This window comes from Sinohyriopsis cumingii, chromosome 11 (genome assembly GCF_028554795.1).
Source record: "Sinohyriopsis cumingii isolate HCF-2022 chromosome 11, ASM2855479v2, whole genome shotgun sequence".
Taxonomy (NCBI): domain Eukaryota; kingdom Metazoa; phylum Mollusca; class Bivalvia; order Unionida; family Unionidae; genus Sinohyriopsis; species Sinohyriopsis cumingii.
The window spans coordinates 1,059,531-1,066,769 of NC_142971.1; positions in this window are offsets into that span (position 1 = coordinate 1,059,531).

The following is a 7,239-nucleotide window of genomic DNA, read 5'->3' on the forward strand; positions in this document are numbered from 1 at the left end:
ACATGTTACAGATTGGGATCATCATAGTATGTTGAACCAAAGCAGTCGTGCATTTGTGCGAGAGGAATTGCAAGTTGTTCGATGATATAGGGAACTGCCACCAGAAATGTGTTAACACATTGATGCATTAACCAGCATTAACTCTAAGTTGGTTCACAACAGCACGATAGCAAAACGCGTGGTGATTCCATCAGATAGTATCCATCCATTGTCATCAAGCGGCGATAAACTAGCTTTTGGTGCATCGGTATACACCCATACGATGTTTCTTAAGTCGTACTGTGTGCAAATTCATGTCGGTCTCGAAGACATTGCAGGTACAGTTTGTTCCTGAAATCATTGCTACAATCACCATCTGAACACCTTAGGCCTTTTTAATGTTTTGTAGTCTGACTACCATCGAGTATATTTTGGGTTGCAGTTCCACATCCTGTTTGATTAGATGAATATTCCAACCACCATTTCATTAGCCTTACTAAACAACGGGTGTTAATTTTTATAACAGCTGATATCAAATTCGTTGACCAAATTGTGTTGTGCCATATCTGCATATACATCATCGATGATGTTATGGATAAGTAACGAGTCAGTGTCGATGTTCAGCATCTTGACGCGATTATGATAAAACTGATTGATTTCGTCATACGGTGAGCAATTTAACAAGTTCAGTACGGATGAAACGATATAGACTGATTTTGTCACCTAGAGCTTAGACTCTTTTTTACTGTGAACGGCACTATACCCAACGTCAAATATTTTCTCTGGACTGAAAGGCTGGGCCAACGATGAGCCTTCGAATACTGACTTGTCCATTATCTCAGGTAAGATCGTTTGGCGCAGATTCTAGATCTCGATTTTCCCTTACACTCCATTGTTCATGAGTTTGAATTGAATGTACCTTGACAAGCTTGCGGACGAAATTCGAGTACTCCGTTTAGTGGGACTCGTGAATGATCAATCACTGATATGGGGTTAACCACGAACAAGGCACTGACAGCGCTTATGGTGCCAGCAAAATATCGTTGCACAGGATATTCCATATCAATTTGAAAAAGGTATCCGTGGTCACCGTGGATGATCGTTCACTGTTTTGGGGGATCAATGTGCGATGGATCAATCCACTGAAAACCAAGAATAGGAAGTAATATCATCCTATCCCATTCGTAAAGATTTATTATATCTACATACATGATGCAACTGTTGAGTCAGCGAGTCATATCCATCGCGAGTCATATCCATCGACTGGCAAATGAGTTTCTGCTAATTTGTTCCAGTCGTTCATAAACTCGTAGAGATACACGCATTTGTTTCATCCGTAGGTCTGAATTGATTTGACAGTATCTGAGAGTGAGTATGAAATATTTCGTCGTCGGATTCTTTGCTAACTTATCAAAGGGCGAATTCATAAACTATCAAATCGATGAACTGCAATTTCCTCAGCCGAAACGTCATGCCTTTTCCGTGTAGTTAGGGATCACGCTTATTGGTGATTTTGATGCCGTGTCTACTGCTTCCATTATTAGGTGGGCATCAAATCCACGCAAATTATGAAGTGCCACAAGGAGGTAGTTTTGGTATAGGTAAATTCTCACCTTCGAAGTGCATGCCTTGTATCCGGCTACTCTATGTGCCCATAATGTGACAGTGGTCACCGGTTATTTACTGGCTTTGCCCTTTATTCGTGGAAGTATTTTGCTTAGTAAGTGAAAACTTTATCATAAATACAGCAATGAATGGCTGCAGAGAATTCACGAATGTTATCACGGCCATAATTATGTCTGCTGATAAGTAAAACTGCTGACGAATCTGTGTAGATAACATACAGAACGTTCATCTTTGCTGTACTTCAGTAAATTTTGATAGGTTTGTATTTTACCATGATCTGGCATGATTGTACACAGTGTTTTTTCAGTGAAAAAATAACTCATGACGGACCCAGTAGTTGCTCAGTCTTAAATACTTGCATGCAAAGTCTAAAAGTTCTCGTGTGCATGATTACTGTTTTGGTTAAGTAAACTAGGAAGATTATGTAGCAATACGTAGTGCGATATCGATTCTAATTTTTACATTTCATTCATCAGGAACAAATCAATATAAGTTCGTACGTGCTGTCCTTCTAGAGATAATGCCAACGGATACATTCCTTTGTCTTAACTGAAAACATTAATGGCGATAACTAGCTGAATTGTTCAAGTTTTTACAGTGCGACTTTGGTAACCTGCACATGAAATTTAATATTACAGAAGTAAAGTTCACCCAGGTGTTGCTGGTATTTTCGTGGAAAATCTTGGTGATCACTAGCCGGATGTAGAGGCGACAAGTTGCCGATTCAAACAACGATTGTCAAGATTCTTCACGTTTATGACTGATCTTGGCGGAACCCGCCTGGGTGTTGGTATGTAACTGGATCGACGAAACGGTTGATACGGTGAGAGATGTACCTCGACGTGGGCGTATCTTTTGAGAGTTCATACCGATCCTGTATTGGTACATTTGGCTAGCGTTTCGAGAATCGTTTCAATGCCTGTGTCCTTGTCATCATCGACGGTGCTGCTGCCTTTACGATTCTGGAATATGCGGGCATCACTGTGAATCGATAGCGTAGTAGTTTTGAATCTATTCTTGTCACCAAATGCGTACTAAGGACAATATTTTCTTTAAACCCGCATGACCAAACTTTTGTAACACCGTAACCATTCCAGGAATCATAGTTGTCATTAGCTTCCGTGCGTCTTTGTCCGACGTGTATGTGGATGTAATAAATGCCACGTGATTTTCTAACCCACCATTTCAATTTTGAAATTTGAAATCCAGTACTTGTGATTGTTCTGATTTTGCACGAAGATACTCGCCTGCCTCTATAGCTTTGTTCATTCTCGTCTAATACCGCAAGAATGTCAGCTTTTATTGCCCCTCTTTGTATTCGGAATTTATGCTCGTGTGCAAATTATCTTAGTTATTTGACTGTTGTTATTTGGTGATTGTTGCGGTTGTTCCTGCCGCCGTGACAATTGGTGGAGGTAGTGGTGGGAATCGATGTGGATTCAATATAAGTATTGGTCTAACAGATTCAAGTATGACTTCTTTACTCATTCGACTTGGTATGTAAATTCTTTTTTCGTGAGAGCTGTTTGCGCTGTGGTAAAGTAGGCATGCTTATACTACGGGGAGGATGAAGCATCTTTCTAACTATGATATTTTGTTGATGGTTTGTTTTATATTTGGCATTTGATCATGGTCAGAAAATGCAATCGCTTTAATAATGTGCTCTTTTGTGCTATCTGTTTGGGCTTGTGCAACCGCAGGTGTTTGTGGTTTGGATTTATTTCTGCGCGCAACATAAGTAGTAAGGTGGGATACCGTAGCCTCAATGGGAATTAACATTACAGACACCCCTGGGAACGTATAGCCTCAATGGAAATTTAACATGGAGAAAAATCGTGGGAACGTATAGCCTCAAGGGAAATTAACATGGAGAAAAATCGTGGGACGATATAGCCTCAAGGGAAATTTAACATGGAGAAAAATCGTGGGACGATATAGCCTCAAGGGAAATTAACATGGAGAAAGATCGTGGGACGATATAGCCTCAAGAGGAATTGAACATGGGAATAGGGGACTGTATAGCGTCAAAGGAATTTAAACAGGGTGGGACTGTATAGCGTCAAGGGAAATTGAACATGGGATTTTTTTTTTTTTTAAATTTTTTAAAAAAAGGGGTAGGCAATCGAAAGTCATTCTCTTTTCGAGAAATGTGGGTGGCCCTGAAAAGGGCCTTTGGGTTTATGTTAATATGCCCTTAACATAAAGGGCATCTGCGGCACCTTCTTGTCCTCAAGCTGCGTCTTACTCGAGGGCCATAAATCAGTGTCCTCTTGAGGCAACCTTGTCTTTCTACGTACACTCGTCGTATCCACAGACTGGTGTCTGACTTGTCGACAACGGTCCACTTGGACCGGACATACATGAGCATGTCCGTCCTAAACATCATTGAAGACACAAGGGTGGATGATTCGACTGTGGTCCACATCTTGAAGCGACGAGAACAGGTGAATCAGTGCAGTGAACTGCGCTTATTTATAGGTAGAGGAAGGATTGAAACGGATTGAGTTCATTCACCAATCTGAACACGCGTTACAAAATTCAGTCAGCCCGCATCCAATCCGAAGAGAGCAGTTTGTGACGTCACGTGGTCTATATAGATTCGCTAGCGCCTGTGTGCAGTCAATCTATGCGACAGTGATTCAATATGACGGAAACTCAGAAAACGATTCATTGGGGTGCACCAGCAGTGGAGACCGCCCAAGGGAACCCGGACTTACTTTCAGAAGAGGTACATTGGGATTTTGTGGATTTTCTTACCTCGCAAGAATTTGTTCCGGAACCTTCGTTACCTTCTTCATTACCGCAAGTGGAGAATTTTAGACAGAGACAGAAAGAAGAATTGGAGAAATTTATACAACGACAAAAGGAAGCGGAACAAGCTTTTCTCCTACAGCAACAGCAGCAAGAAGAAGAAGAGGTAAGAAAAAAACAACAACAGGAAGAAGTAGCGGCAAAGAAACAACAGGGTGAAAATCAAATGGTCACGGTACTGTTGGACATTTTAGCGGAGTTAAGAAGTCTGAAACAAATGTATCAGACTTCTTTATTACGACCGAAGAGAATACGACCTTCCCGAGTTAAACACGTTAACCCTGTGACTAAGATTACCGTACCACCCTTAGTGATTTCAACCAAATCATCATCATCAACACTATGCAGTCCAGAAGTAGGCCTTGGCCGTGGCAAAGGCTTAAGGCAGTTAAAGTTGATTGCTTAAACTCACCCCTACACCAAAAAAGGCCCTTTTCAGGGCCACCCACGTCTCTCGAAAAGAAATACAATTTAAATTGCTAATAACTATAAAAAAAAAACCATTTTACCCCTATAGTACGTGTATATGAGTGCGTGAGTGTACGTTCTTATCTTAAAATCAAAACTCAAAGACACTTACCTTATATAATTAATTTATTCTTTTATCCATAGTTACAATCCAATTCACAATTCACAACAGAGCACTTTAAAAAGTCCATAGACTTCTTCTGTCTCCTTGTTTACTCTCTCTGTTTTTTCAATTTCTTCACCGTCTTTTCCTCTTCTTCCTCCTCACTTTCTTCCCTTCTTCTTTTCTTCTCCTTTTTCTTTGCCTCTTGTAAATAGAATTGTCTTCTTTCTTCCTCTTCTTCCTCTGAAGAATCCCTCTCTTCCTCTGAAGAATCCCTCTCTTCTTCTGACTCCTTTTGTTTCTTTTTTGGGCAATCTGGAGACCAATGTCCTTTTTCTTGACAATAATAACAGGTATCTTGACTTTTGTCTTTTGTAGTCCCTGTTTTTTTTTCTTTTTTGACGGTCTGGACACTCTGAAGACCAATGCCCTTTCTTCTGACAGATATAGCAAGTATCTTGACTTTTATCTCGAAAGGAAGGAGAGTAGTCCGTGGGGTGGTCTGAAGAGAATTTTCTAATGACCCCTCGCAAAGCTCTGATGAAACGTTCGATTTGGCTAGTCTCTTCCATCGTTGTGCTCGGTTAGAGAGTGAAATGAATAGTGAAAGGACAAGACACACACCCTTTTATATACGCTGGTCTGTCATGACTATAAATTAGTCTATGGTGTTTAAACCTGAGTCATTTGACGTTTTTTACTCAAGATGAAACGATCCTATTCATCCGAGAAGAAAGAAGAAGAAAGTAAGAGGCAGAAACGTGATCGATCGCCTCGTACCAGAGCTGAAGTCTTGGCACAAATTCATGCCAGTGATTTGAAGAGGACATGAGTGAAGCAGAATCCCAACCCTCTAAACCAAGTTTGCCACCCTTAGTCAACCCTGAAAAGTACTATTCCATTCGAGAGACGGAAAAGCGCTCCTTGGAAAATTTAGAACCACGGCTTACAAATACACGGTGAAGTTTAAAGATTTCAAGGCTGAAGTACCGTTAGAGAAAGCAGAAGTGTTCATCACTGGGGTGTGGGATTCTTTGCTCACCACACTCAAGCAACAATGTCAACCCAAAGAAGACGATAGCTTGAGACTTTCCATACAACACGACGGTTTGAAATCCCCTGTTTGGATCGAGTTTAGCACCCCGGCAGAATTGACCGCTTCCAAAGTCATGGACAAGATTCAACACGTGCAACAATCTAATGACCAGTTTGACATCACCGATGGAAAAGCCATACTGGACATGACCCACGTCTCTCCTCCTCAAGGGACTGGACGCAAAAAGATGTTATTTGTGAACGAGCTTCTCAGCAATAAGCGTAGCCTCGTCCAAATTCACAATTCTCAAGACCAGATGTGCTTAGCCCGAGCCATCGTGGTGGGACGAACCTATGCCAACAAGAACGACACGACAGAATGGAAAAGAGCCTGGAAAACTATTCGACAATTGGACCGAGCCAAACAACGAAACGAAGCAGAACTCCTGTTGCAACAAGCCGACTTGCCCAAAGACAAACCCTGTGGCATTCCTGAGATGCAAAAATTGCAAGATGTCCTAGCTCCACGATACACCTTGAAAGTGTACCGTCAAGAAATGCGTGGGCCTCTGTTGTTTCGAGGCCAAGATTTTAAGGACGGAAAATACATTCATGTCTATTATCCCGATGACCATTTCGATACCATTACCAGTATCACTGCATTCCTGGGATACGGTTATTACTGTGAGAAATGTGACTATGGTTATAATAATCGAGAGCAACACAAGCATTGTGGACTGAAATGCTCAGGATGTTTGGCCTCTCCACCCTGTGTGAGCGAAGGACCAGTGCCTTGTTCAACTTGTCTGCGCACGTTTGTCAGCCCTATCTGTTACCAACAACATCTGAAGACGCAAGGTTCACAGCAGAAATGTGCTTGTCAACTGCTGAGATTGTGTCCTACGTGTGGACAAGGCATACTTACCAATAATGTCAAGGCACACGTATGTCGAGGAAAGAAAAAATGTCACATTTGTCACCACATCGTGGACTTGAAACACCAATGCTACGTGCAAAAATACCAACCCCCACCAGAGAAAGAGGACGGTCACAAGAAGAAAGGCAATTTCATCTTTTTCGATTTCGAATACATGCAAGAGACCGGCATTCACATTTCTAATTTCTGCGTGGCTCATCGAGCGTGCGAGAAGTGCATTCAGGAACCTATCTTCAGTCATTGCCCTCACTGCAGCAAGATTTCCGGAGGGTGTGAAAAA